At 36.4% G+C, this 22,295-nt stretch overlaps 1 protein-coding gene across 4 annotated transcripts in view; it reads left to right on the forward strand.

The window, feature by feature from the left end:
- The window catches only part of dlgap2a (discs, large (Drosophila) homolog-associated protein 2a), a 184,523-nt gene that overhangs the window by 54,933 nt on the left and 107,295 nt on the right, over nucleotides 1-22,295 (forward strand). Inside the window, exon 1 of one of the 4 annotated variants that reach the window (XM_077239552.1) lies at nucleotides 9,293-9,321. The exons of the other annotated variants lie outside the window; for them this stretch is intronic. The gene's annotated coding sequence lies outside the window, so the exon portion shown is untranslated. Of the gene's footprint in view, nucleotides 1-9,292; nucleotides 9,322-22,295 lie in introns of those variants that run through there. 4 annotated transcript variants of the gene reach the window in all.

A 22,295-nucleotide genomic window follows, 5' to 3' on the forward strand; every position in this document is an offset into this window, starting at 1 on the left:
GTGTGAAACCAGGACAACGCTGCGGGGGGCTGCGGAACAATCGCGCACGGGCTCGGACCGCAGCAAACGAGCCCAGTGTAAAAGCCCCTGAGGATGAGTAAACAATGAGAGGATATTCTCCATCATTCCTAAGGAATAATTCACCCAAAACTAAGCTATAATTGCTTTTGCAATTATTTACTCAACAGGGCTCTCAAGTTTTATCAAAAGTTTAGAGTGAGATTTAGGGGAGGGGCCACCCAAATATTTGCAGCAGCGGTCCCTCGACTCAACCAAATTCGCTTACATTTTTGCTACCAGTTCAATTTTGCCTATTGTTCATAATTGACCAGCACTAATGGAAATTATAACAATTGTTAAATCTGATAAAAAGACAAATTCATCCAAATAAAATAAATAGTTATATTTAAAAAATACAAATTTATTGAAAAATAAAAATAAATTTGACCCCAAACAAGCCAACTGAACATCAGTGCTCAATGTACATTGTGTCATAACAACTTGCCCTGAGCATGTATGTCAAGACCCAAACCGGTCACGTTTACATGGGTCATCGGATGCCCATTTTCCACAAGTTGGTATGATTCTTTTGGGTCTTCATGTAAAGTTTGTAACATACTTTGGTTAAAATTTCTCAATGGTTCTGTAAAACAACACCCTTTTTACCTCTTTTTTCATTGCATGGTGATTGTGTCCACACACTGCAAAAACACATTTATTTGCAAATACCATATAAAAGTGTATTTTGCATCCGATGACCCCTTTAAAAGCAGTTGGAGAGTTTTTGAATGCATCAAAAATAATTTAGCACAAATTTGGCTATACTCCTCAACATCAGCTCTCACTGTCTTTGATCACAGGCAAGAGATATCGTCCAGGAATCGTAAAATCAAAATGTTTAAAAAAATAAATGAAGATGTCCGCAAACCGCATTCATCAGATCGTGCTCTTTCAACTTCCACTCCGTGTGTGCGCGTGTTGTCTAGTAAAGAACGAGCTTGCAGCGGGAACACATAATTTACCCGGAAACAACTAATTCTAATTTCTGATTGGCTGGCAGCTAGCATTTAACTCTGTATAACTCGAGACAGATGCTATGAACTCGGCAGAGAACTTCCCTCCGTTTGCCTGCGCCTCGATCGTCCATTAATTGTATAGCGGGACAAGTTCCCTTACTCCTCAGCGTGAGAAATACAAGGTGTGGCGTGTGAGCGTGTGAGCGTGTTGAAATGCGTGTGTCTCACGCCCAATGCGTGAGACTTGAGAGCCCTGTTCCAAACCTGTTTGCATTTCTATCTTTTGTAAAATGTAAAATTTCCCTAAAGAATATTTAGGGGAAAATCTTCTTTTTTTGTCCATCCAATAGACAAAAATGTTGTTTGGGTCAAATGCTGTTTTGGGTCCCACTGTCTTTCATTGTATGGACAACAATTGAAATATTCTTCAAAATATCTTTATTTTTTATTTTTGGGTGAACTATCCTTTTAGAAAAACACAAATTATGGAGTCATTTATAGAGATTTCAGTTTTCAATTATTTAAAAAAAAAATCCTAACTTTAATTCTCCTTCATGTCTTTACAATAGCATTACTGATCGACTGACAAATGCAAGAGCCAGTTTGGAAATGATTTCGAAACAAATCTACTTTCCAGATGTTCATATAGCATTATGAACTATTCCCCTTTGTCATTGCCATCAGCACTGAATGTTCACAGTTCAGAGAAAAGCACTGCAATGACCCTTCATGTCAACCCAAACTCTCTCACTCTCCTCCTCCTCATCTGTCATCTCTCTCTTCCTGTCTTTGAGGTCTGTACAGACCTAGTCCTGCACTTGACGCCTCAGTGAGCCTATTCATGAAAACACAGAGAGAGAGAGAGAGAATGAAAGAGAGAGGGAGCAAGGAAGTAAAGAAGAAAGGGTCGAAATAGAGATAGTGAGAAAAATGAGAGAAAGGGAAGGCCACAGGAAGAGTAGAGAGGAGTGCAGTGAACATCATTAAGGGCTGTGGAAAGGAGAGGCCGCAGAACAAACGCTTCATGAAGGATTCTCTTATAATACATAAGGGTGTTCATCCGTGAAGAATTTCATCAATCCTCCAAGCTCTCAGAATATCTCAGGACTAAAGCTGCACTTCATTTACTCACCACACAAAAGGGCTGCGCGGTTAATCAATAAATAAACGAGATTACGATTACAACCGATATAGGTAACTAATTGATAAAAGTGTTGATTACAGCAATCCATTTCGGTCTACTCCTGTGGCGTCAAAGTTTTATATTTATCTATTTACATGTTTCTTTTATACTTTAAATGCAAGTGGCGTTTTATATTTAACTGCATTCGAAATCACATTCTTTATGAAGAGGTACTTCTTTTGAATAATTTGCAACTGTTATTAAGTATGTTCTATAGAGTATGGCATAAATGTGTATGTAATAAGAATATTCTGTTGATTATTTAGATTTTTCTCAACACATTACACATCTCATGTTTTTTCTAAAGTTTGGCTTTTTGTGGGGAAACTCACTCACTAAAAGGCTTATTTTACTCTTTTGGATTCTCACATTTTTAGCAATATTACATTATTGCCTACAGTGTCAGTTGCGTACCAGTGCTGGGTAGATTACTTACAAATTGTAGTTGGTTACTGATTCCAAATGACGTGACAACAATTGTAGTTAGTAACAATCTATTACATTACAATTTTTTATTGTTTTAATATTATTATTGACCTAAAATCTCAGGGGTACTTCAAGTAAATGTATTAGGTCAAAGAGGATTCAGCTGACAAAAATGTAAATATACAATTTTGTGAATTTGTACATATTAAAGTGTTACAAATACAAAAGCCTTCTAAAAACAGCAATATAAGGTTAAATGACTCACTGAGTGATAACTCAAATGATAATTAATGTGTTCATCAGGAGTTGATTAGATATGCAATGTTAAGAAAACACTTCTTAAATGAGAAATGATTTCAGTAGATCCAGTGATCAAATGCCACGTGGGTCTCAGTTTTTAGTGATAGACACATGACTAGTGGCTGGTCTGTGTGTGCAATTCCACAAACCTGGAAGACTTTCTGAACACATACATGTAGTAGACTTCAATTAATAATTCCATTACAGGTAATCATGCAATCAATAAAAAAGTAACTTATCAAGTATTTTAAAATGTAATATAATCTAATTACAAGTACTACGTTTTTTTTTTTATCTGATTACGGAATCCAGATTACATGTAATCAGTTACTATATGGTTCGGAAGTATGCATATTTGTTTATATGCAGCTTCTATAATGATAATTACAGCAACAGATCAAAGAGAATTTTTCCAAGGAAGTTAGTTCATGTCGATGTGTTATAGCAACTTACCTGATAACATATTCTGTTTAAAGGCACAGACATTTGAATGCATATATAATACAGTACAATGGTATTCTTTGAAGTACCTTAGAATACCTCATAAATATCATGGTATATTAAATCAATCATTAATCAGTCGGTATTGTACAATATGATAGTACTTTTTTGTAAGGGGCATTTTTAATGTTTTCTTTTTCAGTTATTTACATTTCTGCCAATCTGAGGCTTGGTACATTATCAAAGAGGTTTGATGAAAACAGGTCCATTACAGAACAGCTTTTAAAGAAATGTGGAGAATCTTCAGCATCATCTAAAACAACATTTACTTTGCTGGACACCCTTCAAATGAGATTAAATGGAGATTGGATACATGCTGGAAGCTTTTAAACTAATTCAAATGCCCAAATGCATGAGACCTGTATGGTAGATAACAACACTTGATCATGTTTACATACAGGGTACACTAAACAGGTCATATGCAGAGGAACTTTAACTGTTTTCACGTCTGTGTGTGCTCTTCTATGTATTTTGTGTTTTTTCCAAGTTTATTTTAAGATGCTGGATGTTAGGTAATTTTGACAAGTCTGTTCTGTGCTTCTGAGAGCGTGGAAAAAAATATAAAAGAACAAAAAATAATCAACAGTCTAACACCCTTCCTTCACACTTTCAAAATACACACACGCTCACACTTCTCTATTTTAGAACTTTAGTAGTTCTGTCTTCTGTGAGAGGTAATGATTTTGTTCTGTACTTGTCGCACCATGTTTTAAGGCAAATGGTTAATGGAAAAGAAGAACAGCCCAGTCAAGAACTCATGTCTGCTCTAATGTAAGAGATGAGGCTCATACTTCCGCTCACGCGCACTTTCTAAGTGCTCTGATTGGGTGAGGCTTTGTTAAGAGGGAATAAACAAATAGTCCTTCACCTGCAGAGAAGAACAGACCTGCTGACTAATGTCTTTTTTTAGGCAGCTAATGCTAGATATTTGGGTTTCTTCAAAGAAACTCCCTTAAAACGCCGGTGGCGTGATTGATGAACGAGACCTGCGTGACGCACCGGTCTCGTATCTCTCGCGGCCCTCTGTCTCGTCCTGCTCGCCACAACACTTTACCCAATCTCGCTAGTTATTTATTTTCAATGTTAATGTATCTGTTATTTTGGTCCCTTTTTCCCGGAATGTCATGAATATCGTTACCACAGTGTCATTATTATCACACCTGTTTCATCACATTTGTTTTTCTTTGTGTGATTTATCTCAATTTTTTGATCTGTTTTTTTTATCATGTTATTTATTTGATTATTTTACATCACATTGGTTAATGGTCTGTTGTAGTATTAGAGCTTTGATAAATACAGAGTAACTGAAACATCTTAAATGATGTATTGTGTTTTACAGCTTTCTGTGATGTTAAAGACGTTTTAATTTTTTTTGTTGAATAAAATGGCATATTGCTTTGTCTTCCTAATGCATATTATAGCTAATATTACACATATCCTAAATAAATACAAAATTGCATAATATTTGTACACTAATAATTTGACAATTATTTTATGGTTCTGTTCTGGGCAAAAACTCTCTGCGCTTCCATGCAGCCTAAATGGATAAGAGCAGGGAGAGCAGCAATAACCCAACATTAACAGAACAGAACCAACTTGAATGTATTGCAGATATCATTAATTCAGTGTTTTAATGTACAACATATTTGAGAATTTAGTCTTATTCAGAGGGGAATCAGAATGCCAAATCCTGACTGACGAAAGGAGGAGCTGGGGACACATATTTTCAGTATTTTCCATGGATAAAATTATGCCATACAAATCTGTGAAAAAGTACCATTTGAATGTACAAAAAAACAAGGTTTTTAACTAATTTGCTTATTAGTAGATTCATAATGTTCAGCTGTTAATCTGCTAAGAGCAGTTTAGTAACGATGAAAGAGACTAAGATAACTTTGCACGCATGGGAAAAAAGATAAGCTCTGTTAAAACACTGTTAAAGGCTTAGAACAGATGTACCGATTATCCAGCTTCGCCCTCTTGAAGAAACTGGCAAGTCCTCAGTCTGGAGTTCTAGCTGTCTAATGATATGACAGAATGTCCCTTGTTGTGTCAATTAGTTGACGGCTTTATCAAAACTGCTCTCTCGATCTTTCTAAATAGACACATACTGAGCTTGACCTTATTGAACACGGGCTCTTCTGAAATCAAACTGTATTGTCAGATGCCTTGAATGATTTACTCTTACAGACTAGCAGATTATGGCTCCACTGGGATCCTTAACATTGGGTCTTCATGCTGATTTAGAGTATTTTGCCCCAGAGGAAATACTGAGATAAATATGAGATGTTTGTGCTTTCGAGTCTGCAGCTAGAGCAGAAATTCAGGTGTACATGAAAATTAAAACTTTGCAGTAAGGGATAATGCAGCTGATGATGGCAAAATAAACTCAGACAGGGTTTATTAATTTGGGATTCAATTAATTTATCATGTGAGATGAAAGAAAGGGTGGCATAACTAGATACATTAACACTGTAGATTAAAGTAAGTGACTTTCTGCAGGTTATGTTCAAAACACTTGATTCATTAAGAAACAAAACAAGTTATGAGTGAGTCGTTGACTTATTCATTCATTCAAACGATTCATGCAACAACGCTGATTCATTCAAGAGTCACTGGCTGCATCCAAAAATTGCATCCCTACTACTGTATATAGTAGGCGAAAAACAGTAGGCCTATGTGACAAAAGAAGTATGTCAGAATTAACAGTCCTCATAAAAGAATAGGCAAAAAGTACCCGGATGACCTTCCAGCGAGATTCTGAAGTGTGCATACGATGGACACTTTACAATCCCATGAGGCCACGGGAGAGGATTTATGAATGCAGTGAAGCGACATAACTGATGCTGGTTGGTCAAATGAAAATGATCAAATGAAAATGAAAATGACAAGGCGAATGTAGTATGTCCAGATTACATTCATACTACACTCATTCATTCTATATAGAACATACTTTTTATAGTGGTAGTGAAGTAATGACAAAACAAGTACTACTTAAGACAGAGTATGCGATTTTGGACGCAGCCACTGAATGGAGTTATTCAGGAACAAAACTGTGCTGTTTAGAGATTTCACTGTGGCTATGTTTGGAAACTATTATTGTTGCCAGAGCAAAATTTGACAAGGTAATGGCAATATTTTGTCTAAAAAGTATTAACGTTAAAAAATCGTTAATACACATGCTGTTAGTCTGAATGCCGTATATTCTCTCATCCTTTTGCAGTCTTGGTATGCTGTTATCTGTTTTACTCTTGGGGAACGAGAGCTCTTACAAGCAGAGTGCTTATGATAGACTGAGTGCTAACAGTCTTCATAAAGTCTGATGCTATCTGAAAGTACAGAAGTGCTTTGTCAGCTCCTGCAGGAGCAGTTAGCCAAGCACAAGAGGGATTATTTTGGAGTGCAGAAACTGAAATCAATAGTAATCTAAATAGAGTAACAGGCGTACGTATGTGCGTTTCTGTGTGTTTACACAAGCCAGGAAGCTTGTCAATATATTGTATATGCACTGATCATCTTTGAACTGACCTCTATTAACTATAGGCTGACTCGTCGTTTATCTCTGTACATGATTCTGCTCATGTTAATTAATTTGTTTCTCATGACCTCATCAAATGAGATTTGGAGTTCACAAAACACAATATTTAGAATCGTTCTATAATGATATAATCGGGCATCAACACTCTGTCTCCTCACAGAGCCGAAGAAAAGCCTCTGTATGCCTGTGAAAAAAGACCAGAACAGAAAAGCTAATTATCACCACTGACACTCCTACTTCTAACACTACGCCAACTAAAGCAGAGAGTGTGAGCTCACAAGGCTAATATGCAAATACTGGTGTTAATTATGGAATGCTTCGTTGTGGAATGAACTGAAATGCTTTTTTCACTCACAGGTTGGGCAGAGCCAGTTTGCGCATCTTATTTTGGCGAATCGCAAGACAAAATTTGAATCAGATGATGCCAGTAGCCTCTGTGTGCAAATTATTTTCCCTGGGTTTCCATGGGAATTATAAACCTCAAATGGGACACAAGTCAAATGGATTTGTAGATATGAACTGTTGATGTCTTGGTCAGGGATGTGGACTTGGATCAGTGTGTATATAGTATCTGCATTATTCTTTTGGTCAGAATATCTTAATGAATATGGATGTTGCTGTCCAGCTCAGTTTTCTGTCCAATTCTAGCTAGTCCTAATTAAACTTCTTTCAAAATGTGGAGGAGTAACAAAGCAAATATGTGGTGTCACTGTATAGACTGAGGTTGTATTGATTCACTTTCAGAAAAGGAGTTTAATAACCTCAGGAATTAAAAGCTCCAGTCATGCTAATAAAGGCCCAGAAAGGAATAAATGGATTTTCACTGCATTTGTTAAAGTAACTTTTGGGCAATTGTGTTTGGAATGATATTAAACCCAGTTCAGGCATCATTTATGACGTTTGGACTGGATTGTATATATTTGGAGTCTGCCAGAAACACAAGTCACTTGATGAGAAGATTGGTCTGTTGAGTTTGTTGCCTCGAATCTCTCAACATGATTATGAACAAATGTCAGTTGTTTCTTAATTAACGGCATGGGAATATGGCTTAAATAGACAGTGCTATTGAATGAATACTAATCATATACTCGCTGAATCATCTATTCAACACAGCAGAATGACAGCTGTAGAAATCTCTGCTGTAGCGCCGCAAGGTCTTTTATAATATAGTGTTATTTTTTAATGGCAACTGAAATGAAAATTGAATTGATAGGCTACATTTTTTTTATGGCATACTCTTTTGAAGAGCCCATGTTTTACAGATGAATAGAATTGTTTTCTTGAGAGGAAAAAAATATGTATTTTATATTTTGATGTAGCTAAGAATCTTTACATATTCTAAGAAAAGACTCTAATGTTATTTTGCATATATTGTAAATTGCATGCATTTATATTGGAGTTTTGCTTTAGTTTATGTTTTTGTTTGAATTTCGGCTGCAAAAAATGTTTTTGTGTGTGCAAGCTTGTGTATTTAGTGTTCAGAAAGTAGATTGTAATTGAACCCAAAAGTATTTGTTTGTGATTTTGCACATTGAGGCCACAGATATAATGATTATGGAGTACAAAATATTTTACCAAAATACTTTACTGGTAAGAGAATACTTTTAAGAATGCAGACTGATTAGGGAAATCCTGAGATTTCCTAACACATGTGAGACTAACTGATTCTTGAATGGAATAATGCTTATTTACTGTATGAATGTGTTTGTTTATTATTTCAGCTATAGGCACTTAAAACTGTCTTGGTAAACACTTTTTCTCTCTTTTATTTATTTTGTTCACTGAAATACAGTATATGCATATATTTATGTGCATATACATATTTATTTTCTTCACACATTTTCTCAAATCTCACACTAACTTACTAACTTTATAATAATCATTTTAAATATAAAAAAAATTTTTTTTTTTAGTAAGGGTGATTATTTTAATGTTCGAATTATCATAGTTTTAATAATTGATATTTTTATGATGTAGGCCTGTTTGGACATTTGGAAAACATCAAAAATATGCATTTATTTATACAGTAATTTGGGTTATGTACTTAATTTATATAAAGATATGATATCAGATTCCGAGTGTGTCCTATATCGCTAATAGTTTAAATTTAAAACCAAGCTCTAAAAATAAATCAACCCCTTGGATACTTTAAAAGTGCCTAGTTGAAGACACCTAATCAGGAAAAATGTCATTTTAAGGGTTTTAAATGTTCAACCAGGAGACTGTCCTCACACTATAATGCAATGAACATATCACTCGTATGTAAAAGTTTGCACAAAGGTCACTCTCTCTTTTTCTTTTTCTTTCTTTTTTTAATTTTGTAGAGTCACAGTGCACATTGTGTGGTGAGACCGAAGGTGAGTGTGTTATTCATCTCAAGAACTGTGTGTGTGGTAGTTATCACTTAACCCAGACTGTGTTTGTGTGCTCTAATGGCACGGTGGGGAGTTCAGAAAGCACATGCACTTTTTATGCTTAAATGCTTAAATTCATCATGATGCTGAGCCGCTTGCGGTCAATTGTGTTGTGATTCCTCGCTGCTTGCATCATCACAGCTGGCTATGCTTCAGTAGAAACAAGGCTGTGTCTCTCTCTGCTTCACCGCTGCTAACGTGACTGATTCACAAACAAATTGAGCAGGAAACCTGCTAATCTGCTTTCATTTCCTCATCACTTTCCTTTCCTTTCCTTTTGATATCATAATGTGCTTCCCTTTGATCTGACCTGAGGTACCTTATACAGACTTTGGGTTTTGCATGTTGTTTTAATATGAATTAGTGCTGGATTTGTTTAAGTGATTCAGGTGTTGAAACATGACAGTGATAATGATTTTGCTGTGTTAGGCTTCACTAAGAGTAATATTTTCTTTACTGACCTTTTATTCACCATATTCCACACATATTTATCTGCTATAAATTGTCATAGGGCTACATATTTATCTGCTAAGATCAGACACAGTGATAAAACTGATAATTTTTTAAAACAATTAATGGTTTTCTTTTTTCGATCATGGATGGTGAATTAATGCACTTCTGCAACCTCTGTGCTACAATACATAGTAAAAGTTAATTATTTGAAATTTCACTTTCTCACATTTTAGCTTTTGAGAGAAGCTTTTTAAAGTTTTACCAGTTTTCATAATGTAAAGCAATTGAAAACTACATAGCCGCTGTCTGTTTGCAGTGCTTATAGCCATTTCAAAGATGAAAATGGCAAAAAGAAAGAGGAAAAAAACACAACACGAGCATTTTGTTCGTTGTGGTCTATAGGCTATGTTATAATTAATAATCGCTTTTATAATGTGAGCAAGATAATGATTATCAGTTTAACCAACAGACCGCAAAGATTTAACCATTATCGTTCAGCCTTACCCAAGGGGGTAGCCTAATCCATCAGCCGGAAGTTGAAGCCTCGCGGGAGCCGCCATTGTAGCGGAACTTCACCTGCTGTTAGCATTCCATTGACTCCCATTCATTTTGGCGTCACTTTGACAGCGAATAACTTTACATCTGAGGCGTCCAAAGACTTAATTTGTCCATTATTTATTTCTAAATAAACACGACAATGTATAAAAGACTCCATTACTTTGTATCTTACATTATTGCCCCCGTAAAAGCCGTTTTGTTCAAAACAGGCTAACGATTGCGTCATAACCACGCGACTTTATGTCGCACAATAGAGACAGTACCGTATAGACAGGAGGAGAAGCTCGCAGGCAATCTTTTACTGTCAATGAGGCAATCGGGGGGACATAGAGGCATAAAGTCAAGGGAGAAGCCCATAGATAGAGTTCTATCAAAATATTTCAACAGCGTTTATGAGGAATTAGGTGATTCAGATTTGTTTTGCCACAGCTACTAGAAGATGTACAACTGTCAGACTGTCGTCACGCTCAGTTTGAGCCTGCGCAGTCGCTCAGCCATCAAACAGGAAGTGCAATAATCGGGCTTCAGTCTTCTCCGTTTAAAATCAATGGGGTCGCTGTGTCCATTTCTTTTACTGTCTATGGCCCTACCCCAAGTTCATCCGTCAAATCTTCATTAAGCAACAGCAGCTTTTAGCTTATATCCGGCTGGTGGAGAGCAGAGCTGCGTTTCCAAATAACGATGGATCTTAGCACTTACGAGCATTTTCTACGAGCGACTTTACGAACGTTCGTGTTCACTTCACGTGCGTTTCACAAAAACGCACTTAGCACGATCGTGCGCAGTCGCTGTCCGTTTGTCAAGTGCTGAAATGTCACCCTCGTAATTGTAGCACACGCTTGTATTTTGAAATGTATAGCCTAATTGTTTTCATCTGATGTGCAATTTCTACGAGGCCAATAATCTATAAAAGCACAAACCTACGGGTAGAGACACCAGCAAATTGGCTGTACAAAAAACAAACAAAGAATTTTTTTTTTTAAAAGAGGAGATTAATGTCATTTTAGAGGAGGTGGAGCTATACAACATTTTATTCCGTAGGTTTAAGGGCAGTCATACAAATATAACAAAAACAAAAAATCTGGGAGGTTATTGCTACAAAACTGACTGCAACTAGGGGCATTAAAAGTTCAGGGAAGGAGGTCAGGAAGAAGTGGCAGGACTTTGCGAGCCTTGCTAAAAGGAAAAGGGCACTGCAGAGGACAACATTTAATAAAACAGGTGGTGGGACCAATGAGTCCCCCCCTCTCACAGCAGAGAAAGAAGAAAAGGCCTTGTCAATACTTGGCACAAGTGCTTCAGATGGCATCCATGGAGGAGTAGGGGTAACTCAACCTGAGCCTGAGTCAGGTCCTTCATGCTCAGAGGAACCATCAGTTTCATCTGCCATCTCCCAGTATCTGCCATCTACTAGTCCTCCAAACAACCCTCCCAGGCATCAGCCTCCATCTTCTGCTGTCCAGACTGCAGCCACAACACCTCAGCAGTTTGAGAATGTTGAGAACATGATCATTTGAGAATGTTTGTTGTTGTAGTCAGGACATATGAGAGTGTCCTTACTTAACAGGGAGGAAGATGAAGAGGTGGTGGAGGAGCAGAAGGACAAAGATGGCATGGGACCACATGATGGCAACCAAGAAACAGGCTACATGGCTGGTTTTCGTGCATGTCAGCAAGTCATTGACATATTTTTTTAGTTCATCCCTATATTTCCCCAGTCTTTGAAGCATAGGCTATTACATCTTTTATTAATTTTGTTGTTCATTCATTTAATTTAGATTAAAATTATTGGATTAAATTATTTTTTTGTTGTTGTTGTTTTCTGCCCTTTTTTATTATTTTATTTATAAATTCATACAACGAGTAATAAAGTGTAAAATAAAGTACAATCAAAACCTTATATTATAATCACATTGCACTTGAATAAAGTTAAAGCTGTAATCTGCCGGTTGTCCTGCAGGTGACCTCATAACTCTGTCTTCTTACGATGCACTTGGGGATTTACGATGATTTTTAAGTGCTACTTTAAGGAGAACTCCGGGCAATTTTTAAGTTAATCTTGATCGTTATACCTTTGTGAGTAATGTCTATAGAAAAAAAAAACGAACCGGATTGGTGCTTGCAACAGGGAGCTGTTCCCGCAAATGCCCAGAGCTCCCACTCAGCTAAAACGGCAGTTATGGGGGCATATACATAAAGTGTGTCTTTGTGCCTTTTAACAGACACAAAATGCAATTAAAATGTCTTTCCAACATGAACAGGGCCCTTACATGTGAACCAGATGCGTTAAGCAACTTAGCCATTGTTTAAATTCACCTAAATGGTGTTTTAGACGACTACTTTACTCACAAAGGTATAACGATCAAGATTAACTTAAAAATTGCCCGGAGTTCTCCTTTAAGTAACGATGCTTTTGGGAAACAGGCCGTAATATTAAGATGAGTCGTACGATCCTTTTTACGATCTTCTTAGGCTTACGATGCTTTTGGGAAAGGCAGCCCAGAACATTTGAGTCAAGCGTAGAACACAAAACTGACGGGAGCAGCTCCTGTGTAGAACAGTAACTGGATCTAAAACCTTATGATGACACACAGCTCATTTTGCCATCGCTGTAAGTTACCGAAAACACACACGAAAACATGCAACATACGGTAGACGCGTTTGTGAAATGTGCAGCGCAAACTCTTGAAAAGTAACGTCACTTTAAGACTATTGTATGACATCACAGACAAGTTGTCCAGTCTGGTTCTGTTCATACAGCGTGGGTTTTCCAAGATTGCGGTTGTGAACCTGATAATGTAGGTGTGAGTTTGGTTATAGAATGCAGTTAGACCTTCCGTAAATAACTAACCATAGGCTAGGGTACTGTGTGTAAACGTAACGTATTAAGGGCTCAAATACAGATTACAGAATTCATTGTGGATTTTAGACATGCATACGTGCACACACTATAGGCCTTTAAAATATAATTGTGACTTTTAATCTCATAATTCTAGAAAAAAAAAATTCTCAGAATTGTGAGATAAATTCGCAAGTGTGAGAAATAAAATCAGGATTGCAAGATATAAACTAGCTATAAACAAATGTTCAGTTAGTTTAATTTACATGGACTTTTAGTTTGCATTCATCAGTTTCCTGTCTCGTTTGTTCTCAGTTTCCCGCCACTAGTTTGTCTCCTTGGTCACTCATTTAATTAGTCATTCTGTTTAGCTGTGTCCTTATTAGTTCCCTTTGTTTGTTCCTTGTATTTAAGTCCTCTTGTTTCATTTGTGTTTTGTACAGTCTCGTGACTCTCGTCTATGTGTACAGACCTTATGTAAGCCCCGCCCCCTTTCAACGCTGCACTTGTTGTCTTTTGTCTCCTGGTTTGTATTTCCACTGCGATCTTATGCATTTATGATTAAACTGCTGATTTTAAAAATATTGGCTTATTCTGCATGACCATATTCTACATCTACATTCTACCCGCACCTAATCTTAACAACTCTCTTACTAATTATTAATAAGCATTACTTAGGAGTTTATTGAGGCAAACGTCATAGTTAATAGTGAGAATTAAACTACTGTAAAGTGTGACCAAAGTTTTTTTACTTGAAAAACTGCTAAGAAACACGAACAGCCATTTACAAGTAAATTATGTGGCTTCAGCTCAGTAAATAAAGTATACAGCCTCGGAGGTTGGAAATGGGGCTTGGCCGAGAATGTATCAGTATTTTATAAATTCCTTTGTTTACCTGATAAGGCTTTAATAAAGTGGGCCAATATAGTAAAACCTGATAATAAACTGCATTTAAATTGCATTTACCTACCTATATTTTTACTAAAACATTTTAATGTGGAATATTGCATATATAACGAGTTATGTTGGAGTTTTATATATCACTACTATAAAATCATAGTAAATATATTGTGAATATTTGCCCTTAACTGCCTCTCAAGAAAGAGGGATTATATTGAAAGATTGTATTGAAGAAGACTTGGATAATTATTCTAAAAGCATAAAGTGAATGAGATCATCAAAACCTGCACTTTATCCAAGTGGAAGCAGAGACGTTTTGGAGGCATATAGCCTGCATTGATCATAGTTAAACAGCTGGAACAAATCTATAACTGCAGAAGTATGTGGTATATGTTCAATAGTACGTTATCACAATTTTGCATATTTTGGTACCTGAACAAACCTAAGCACAGTCAACATTAGCAGTATTAACATTTAACTCTATACTGTATCTTACATTCTGGTGAGTATTGGCACAGAGTAAGTATAAAGGTTCACGTTTAAAGGGTTAGTTCACCCAAAAATGAAAATTCTGTTATTTCCCTAATGTCGTTCTAAACTCTTAAGACATTCGTTCATCTTCATCAAATAAAAGTAAAAACAGTAATATTGAATATTATTACAATTTATAATTACTGCTTTCTATTTATGTATTTGAAAAAATGAAATGTGTTCCTGTTATGGCGAAGAAATAGCCACTGAAAATGTTATCACATTGTCCTTCAGAGATCATTCTGATATACTGATTTAGTGCTAAAAAAAACATTTCTTATTATCAGTAATGAAAAGCTGACATATACTTCTCCGAAACAGACGGGTTGAGGATCCAAAGATAGTATTTATTAAAAGGGTAATGCGCAATTGTAATCCAAAAAACAGGCAAAGGTCAAAACACAGGCAAACTCCAACTGGTGATCGTGACAAAAGCGTCTTCTGCCTAATCTTTTTGTGTAAACTGTGATATTGTACTTTTTTAGGATTCTTTGATTTATAAAAGGTTTCAAAGAACAACATTTATTAGAATTATTAGAATATCAGTTGCCTTTACTATCACTTGACCGATTTAGTATCGACACAAAGGCTGGTATTGTATCACAGCCAATGTTTTGCTATCGATCCAACCTTAATCTGTGTCAAACTGTATCCGTTTTCTTTGTGCCATTTGTTCACCCAGTTATGCAGCAAATATAAACCAACCCAGCCTCATTATGTAGTCAAAACATTATAGTTGACAACACCACAAACATTTTAATATTTATTTAGTAATATCCATCGAAAGTATACAGAGCCAATGACTTTATTGTTTCTGCATTAAATTGCACACCACAATCCAATTAGAATGACAGACTCTGATTACATTTCATCCCTCATTCCTGACCACTCTATATATAACCTTGTTGAATTTGAAAGAGAACACGAACATTAGAAGTGCTGTGCTGTTGAATGACCATAGTTAGTTCATCGTAGTTCATTAAGCATTACTTTAGTGTTTATTAGCAGAGTTCTTCCTGATAAACCACAGAGAGCAATCAGAAAGGAAATTAAACATGCTACATGAGAATTAAAATATTCAAAGTAACATGTTACTGGTTCTCGCTGTAGTTGTTTAATGTTCTATGATGGAAACTGTTTTCCTTTGTCACATGACGGTGATCAAATACAGTATGAGTGAGAAGCATCAATTATGTCTGTATGGAAAATGTTTATTCACTTCAATGAGCATCATGTTTGAAATCGATTCACAAGAGTCCAACTAGATTTCACAGATCCTTCTGCTTGAGAGATTTTAGAATATTGAGAAGCAAGTACTCAGAAGGAGGGTTTGTGTGGTGTCGTGGGTTTGTGTGTGTGTGTGTGTGTGTGTGTGTGTGTGTGTGTGTGTGTGTGTGAGAGAGACAGAGAGCTCAATTAAAGCCATAGAAGATTCCCTTTTCCTCTTATTTTTTTCTTCTTTTTTATTTATGAGATCAAGTGTCTCTTCACTTTGCTTTTTTGTTGTGCTGGCAGAATTTTGCCTGCTGTGTTGCCAGGGGAGACGTGTGTCTTCACTGTAAACAAGGTTTTTATCCTGACCCAGCTCCAGAGCTGGTTCACACTCTCTGTGCGCGTGAACCACAGGGCCCTTTATTGAATTTATTGGCAGGAAAACAAGTTGGCACTCAAGACTTGACACTAACTTCTTCCCGATATGAACTTTTCTGTCTTTTAAAAAAAAGGAGATACATACGTATAATATAAAATTATATAAAAAGTACGTATAAAAAGGGCATACATATAATGCAAACACAGACATTAAATGTAATGAAAACTAATATTAACTGTCAAGTATGATCAAACACATTTTTTACAACAGTTAATTTAATTAGCAAGGCAGTGTATGTATGGTATTCAATTGAAGTTTCAAGAGGTACTCTATTTTATAATAATGAGCAGAAAACAAAGTTAACTAGCTATTTTTAAGTTTAAATTGTCTTCCCTTGCCATCTACAACTACTTTTCCCAATTATGGTATTGTTTATTATGAAATCCTCTTAAAATGCTGATTAATAGCCTAATGCTAAACGTGCTGTAGATGGAAAAAAAAGTATTGTCAAAAATCTTGTTTACTTGACCGGTGAATACTGTATGTATGACATATATACAAATATAAAAATATCTGTATTTGCTGAATTCTCATTTTCCGCAGTGTTTCATCGAAAGTATTAATCTGTTTTGCGGTTCACTGTTTTTTTGATACTGTTAAAATAACCCTGTCTTATGCATCTCTTAATGTGTCAGGAGAGTGAAGCAATATGCAGAATCAGAATCAGAATCAGAAAGAGCTTTATTGCCAAGTGTGCTTGCACACACAAGGAATTTGTTTTGGTGCTGAGGCTTCCAGTGGACTATACAAATACAACAAGAAACATGAAACATAATACTACAAATTATAAGAATAAAGAATAAAAATATAAATATATGAGAATAAAAGTATCACAGTTGGGTTTAGTCAGAATAGACATTTCCAGATTTACAGATTATGAACATATTTACAGTGTTTTGAATATTATAATAAATAAATCTAAATGTAAGTATAAGTATCACCTGAGTTGTAGGGTATTGCACTAAACAGTGGGAGTATTGCACTTAAAGGCATATGCCTTGGGAGGTGTGTTAACTGTTCAGAAGGGAAATGGCCTGTGGGAAGAAACTGTTCCTGTGCCGAGATGTTCTTGTGGCCAGTGATCTGAGTCTCCGTCTTGACGGTAACAGTTCAAACAGGTGGTGACCAGGGTGAGTGGAGTCTGTGTTGATTTTACCTGCTCTCTTCCTCACTCTGGAAGAGTACAGGTCCTGGAGGGATGGCAGGGGGGCACCAATGATCCTCTCCGCAGTCCGGACTTGTCCGTTGTAGTCTCCTGATGTCTGATTTGGTAGCTGAACCAAACCAGACAGTGATGGATGTGCATAAGACAGACTCAATGACGGCTGAGTAGAATTGAATCAGCAGCTCCAGTGGCAAGTTGAACTTCCTCAGCTGGCGAAGGAAGTACAGTCTCTGCTGGGCTTTTTTACAATGGAGTCAATGTGATTGTCCCACTTCAGATCCTGAGAGATGGTAGTGCCCAGGAACCTGAATGACTCCACTGCTTCCACAGTGCTGTTGTGGAACAGAAGGTGCATGGAACGAAAAGGGCTTGAATGAAGCGTGTTTGGCTCTTGATACAATATTAGAGAATATAGCGCCGAAGGATCATTACCATAAATTACTCTGAGCACTTATGGTGAGTACGGCTCTGTTGTTTTGATGCGCTAGCTCAATTTAAAATGTAGAATTTGTCAAAATTGTGCTACCTTTGTTGTTATGTCTCGCCAGGGTCCAGAACCGGACCGTGATCCTCTATTAGGTTTTTTAATCTGCTTGGGGTTCTTTAGACTCTTTTTGCAGGTTATGCCTGTGTAACTGGTCCTACTCAACCAGCTCCAAGCGGGATTCGAACCGTGGTCGGCAGACGCTCTGACAAGGTGGCTAAAGAACGCAGACTCTAGCGTCAGTCGCTATTGCGCCTCAGGGGATCAGGGGAGTGAGATTTACATGCCTTTAAGATTTACATGATTTACAGATTCTCTTACTGGCCTATGACAGTTATACTCACTCCCCAAACCTCACTCCCATCCGGGTCATGGCACCACATGTAACTGGTGGCTCACGATTTCAAGCGTGATGCACGGCCAGCGACACCTTTTATGATATACTTTATTATGTGTTGTGTAGATTTGTGGAGTTAGACACGGGACAGCAGGTGGCAGTTTCGCTGGATCTTTTATTCCTTATATAAAAGAACAAATAAACAGCCTCTTTGAATGAATTGGACTTACTGTTCTTTCTCCTATTCAGTTACAATGCAAAAGGGACAAAAAGGAGCATGAAACATAAATTGATTAAAGAAAAAAACAAGAAAATACAACAGAGAAAACATACCTGGTATAAAAGAACAAATAAGCAGCCTCTTTGAATGAATTGCCCTTAACGTTCTCTATAAAATAAATATGATTTGCACTTGTCACCATGTGCTCTCTTTTCCACATATTCAGCAGAAGACACGAATATAACTCAAAAAGTGTAAAATGACATGTGAGTAAAATTGCCTTGTACACATAAATTGGGGTGAAAATATAGACATGAAAGCAATAATTACAATAAGGATTAAATGAGATTATCAGAAAACAATTTAAACCTACCTCTCCCATTCAGTTACAATGCAAAAAGGAAGAGGAAAAGACAGAACAGGAAATTATGTTGGCTCATTACATCACAACAATTAAAGGGGGAAAGCCCTTATTTTCGACCAGGCAGCTACATCAGTTATATGTAAATGAACAATTTTATGTGAATTCTACTTAACATTACATACATTTAACAGTATAATTTCTATACCTGTTACACCTGTAGGTGGTGACAAATGTCTTCATAAGTCATTTATTCAACCAATTCATGCAACAACAATGAAACCATGTGACTGTTTAACGAGTAAGTCATTTAATCATTTGCTCAACAGATTTGTACAAAACATTGATTCATTCAGAATTGAAACAGGACTGTTTTAAAGGCACATCATGTAAAATTGTTGCATTAAAATATCCCAATACCATAGCACAGTTTTATTTTGTTCAATTGTGTAATTATAGTATCCAAAATGTTTCCAACAATGTTTAAATCCAGATAAATTCAAAATTTTAACTAGTGTAGCGGCCCGTGTCATTGCGTCGCTTGTCAATGACGTCGGATCTGCGTTACCCTGGATTTCTGGTCCTTCTTCCGTAAAAACCATGGAAACACCAGAGATGCTTTAATATGTTATGTTTCATTAGACAGGTAAGCAACTGTTTAGATACCTTCATCGACATTAATCTAATCATTGTTATATACTAGCGCAACACGGTTAGTCTTATTGTTTGAATCTCTTGTTTTCTTTATTCACTGCGAGTAACCTGTTTGTACCATGCCTAAGATAACATGGCATAATCAAAAAGAGCTAGTAACAGCAATACAACATTTTCTCCTCCGTACAATATATTTTAAAATTACTTGCACCCCAATTAGCAACACAAGTCATCCAGCTTTTATTAATATAATATTCTATCGATCTAGCTTACTTCAATTTGCAACAAGTGTATCATACCAGTCACCGAGCTAACGCACAGAGTAACGTTATAACATAACTTTCAACACACTCTAATGTATTTTAGTATTATTCTTTTGACCAAGTAAAACAGTGCTGTGTTACCCCAGAATTTTAATTTGTCTAAAAAATTGACCTGTATTAGTAATTCAGCTCTCGTGGCTATTTCATTAGAATGAGATAAAATAATGTGAATTTAACTGATCAAATGTAACTGGAACAAAGTTCAAGTTCAGGGAAGAAGGAGGCAGCATTCCGCATTAAACATTAAACGTAATTTTTATTGCAATAAACATAAACAACATAACAAAAGCATAAAACTACGGCATATAAGCATTAATAAAAAGAGCAACGTAAAATGTCCAAGACCTGGGTCCTCATTTATAACCATTGCGTATGCACAAAACAGGCCCTGAAAGAGGCGTACACTACTTCCGACGCAAAAGTTGTGATTTATAAAAACAAACTTGACTGGAAAATTTGCGCATCTGCACGCAAACTCTGACCCATGCGTACGAACAATTTGGAGATGGAGCAGTTTGGCGACACCGATGTTTAGCTGGAGTTAGATGTCTTTTTGGTCACTTTTAGACAGAAAATCTAAATAAAAATTATACATATACAGAAATATAATACAAATATAATTTTACTCACCAAGCCTATCACATGAAGCAAACCTCCAGCCCTTCTTAAATGACCGCGCCAGCGAGCGCGTTGGGCCGTGAAGTGAAACTGACGCATAGCATAACGCATCTAAAACCATAAATCTTCCTTAAGTCCTAATCATAAATACAGTTCATGTTCACAATAACAGTTTAAATAAATAAAAGAATGATTTAAACTTGTTTTACTTCTGTTTTAAAGATGTAGATTAAATATGCCATTCTGATTAAACACTTAAATTACATTAAATCATTACTGAGAAGTTACAACATTTTTTATAATCAATTAATATAAATATTTGTTGTGGATGCAATTCTTTCGAACACTTTTCCTCTGGCATGTTGTGTTTTAATGTTTTAACTACAGAGATAATTGCTTATCATGATAATAGCAGATTGTCTGAGAAAATAGTTTCGTGCAAATAGTGCACAACGAGGTCTATCTGTTTCCATTAAAAACATAAATCAATTAAAAATACTCTTTGGCCAGTGGCACAATCTTCCGCTAACTGGGATTTATAAAGTGAATTCTGCGCAGGTCATGGCGTACGCACAGTTTTATAAGTCTGAATATTTTTGACTTTCTGGAGCAGGTACACTTTTAGTAAGGATCCTACGCACAGTTTTATAAATGAGGCCCTGGTCCTCTCTCGACCCTTCACTGCCATCATTCCTTCTTATATCCTTCTGGAGCTCCTCCGTGGGACTCGAGGTCGATGTGTCGATGTGTCACGCAGGTGTCTCTCATTCGCTCCACCGGGCAAGTTCCACTCTCGGCCCATTGAATCATTGGCTCAACCAATTAAAAAAACTCTGATTCATTCAGGAACATTATAATGTTATAAAAACAGTTAAATAAATATGTGCTCTGTGTTAACGGCCCATTGCTTATGATTTTGCGTTTTATACAGTGTAACTTAATATTCACATAATTAAACCACAAACACTCTTAGAAGAAAAGATTCTATATAGGTTATGTCAGGTGCTTCATATATAGAGTTATTTAGGGTTTCCTACTGTATCATGGGATAATTTTACAGATTTAGTTTTAATTCATTTGTTTCAATTCATTTCTATGAATTAAACAGTTTGTAAACATACGCTATCACTACAAAAGATGTAAATAACCCATTAAATATTAAAAAGAACCTTAAATAGAACCTTTTTGCCATTAAGGGTTCTTTATGTATGTTTCTATATAGAACCTAACTAATCCTTTTTTTCTGTGAGTGTAGACTGTCAAATGTCAAGTGTTCTTCAGTGGACAATAGGCAGTAATGGACATTAGTATCATGTCATAACTCGGTGAGTCCCCAGTGATGAGGATAAAATCTGGCATTCTCGTTAGTCATCATGCAGACAGTAATAAGGAGGCGGATAGTGGTCTGGTTTCTGCCCTGTCCTCACATGAAATCTAAGCAGGTCCCGCCAGTCTGTTCTTGCCCCACAGCTGTCTGTAATGGTATTATGCACTAATGCCCAGTCCCTCTGTGGGGAGATACATCAACTCACACTGAATTGGGCAGCATAGATTTTTAATTTTAAAAATCCATTTACATTGATTAGAGGGGAGATGGACAGGATGTCTGACAAATACCAACTGGGGACTAAAATCAAGTTCAGGGATACATCTGACCATAAACTCATGTGCTCATAGAGTGAGTTTTGTCTTATAGGCCGGTTTTATAGCTTTTACAGCAAACCTTGACTTTTACTAATCTATTTAAGAGGTTTATGTTCTGTACCGGCTTTTAACTGCATAGTGCTTTGTCTCTGGGAAATCTCTCAATCTCTGCACTCCTG

Source organism: Siphateles boraxobius, unplaced genomic scaffold (genome assembly GCF_051911475.1).
Source record: "Siphateles boraxobius isolate OS27281-9 unplaced genomic scaffold, OSU_SipBor_1 22, whole genome shotgun sequence".
NCBI lineage: Eukaryota > Metazoa > Chordata > Actinopteri > Cypriniformes > Leuciscidae > Siphateles > Siphateles boraxobius.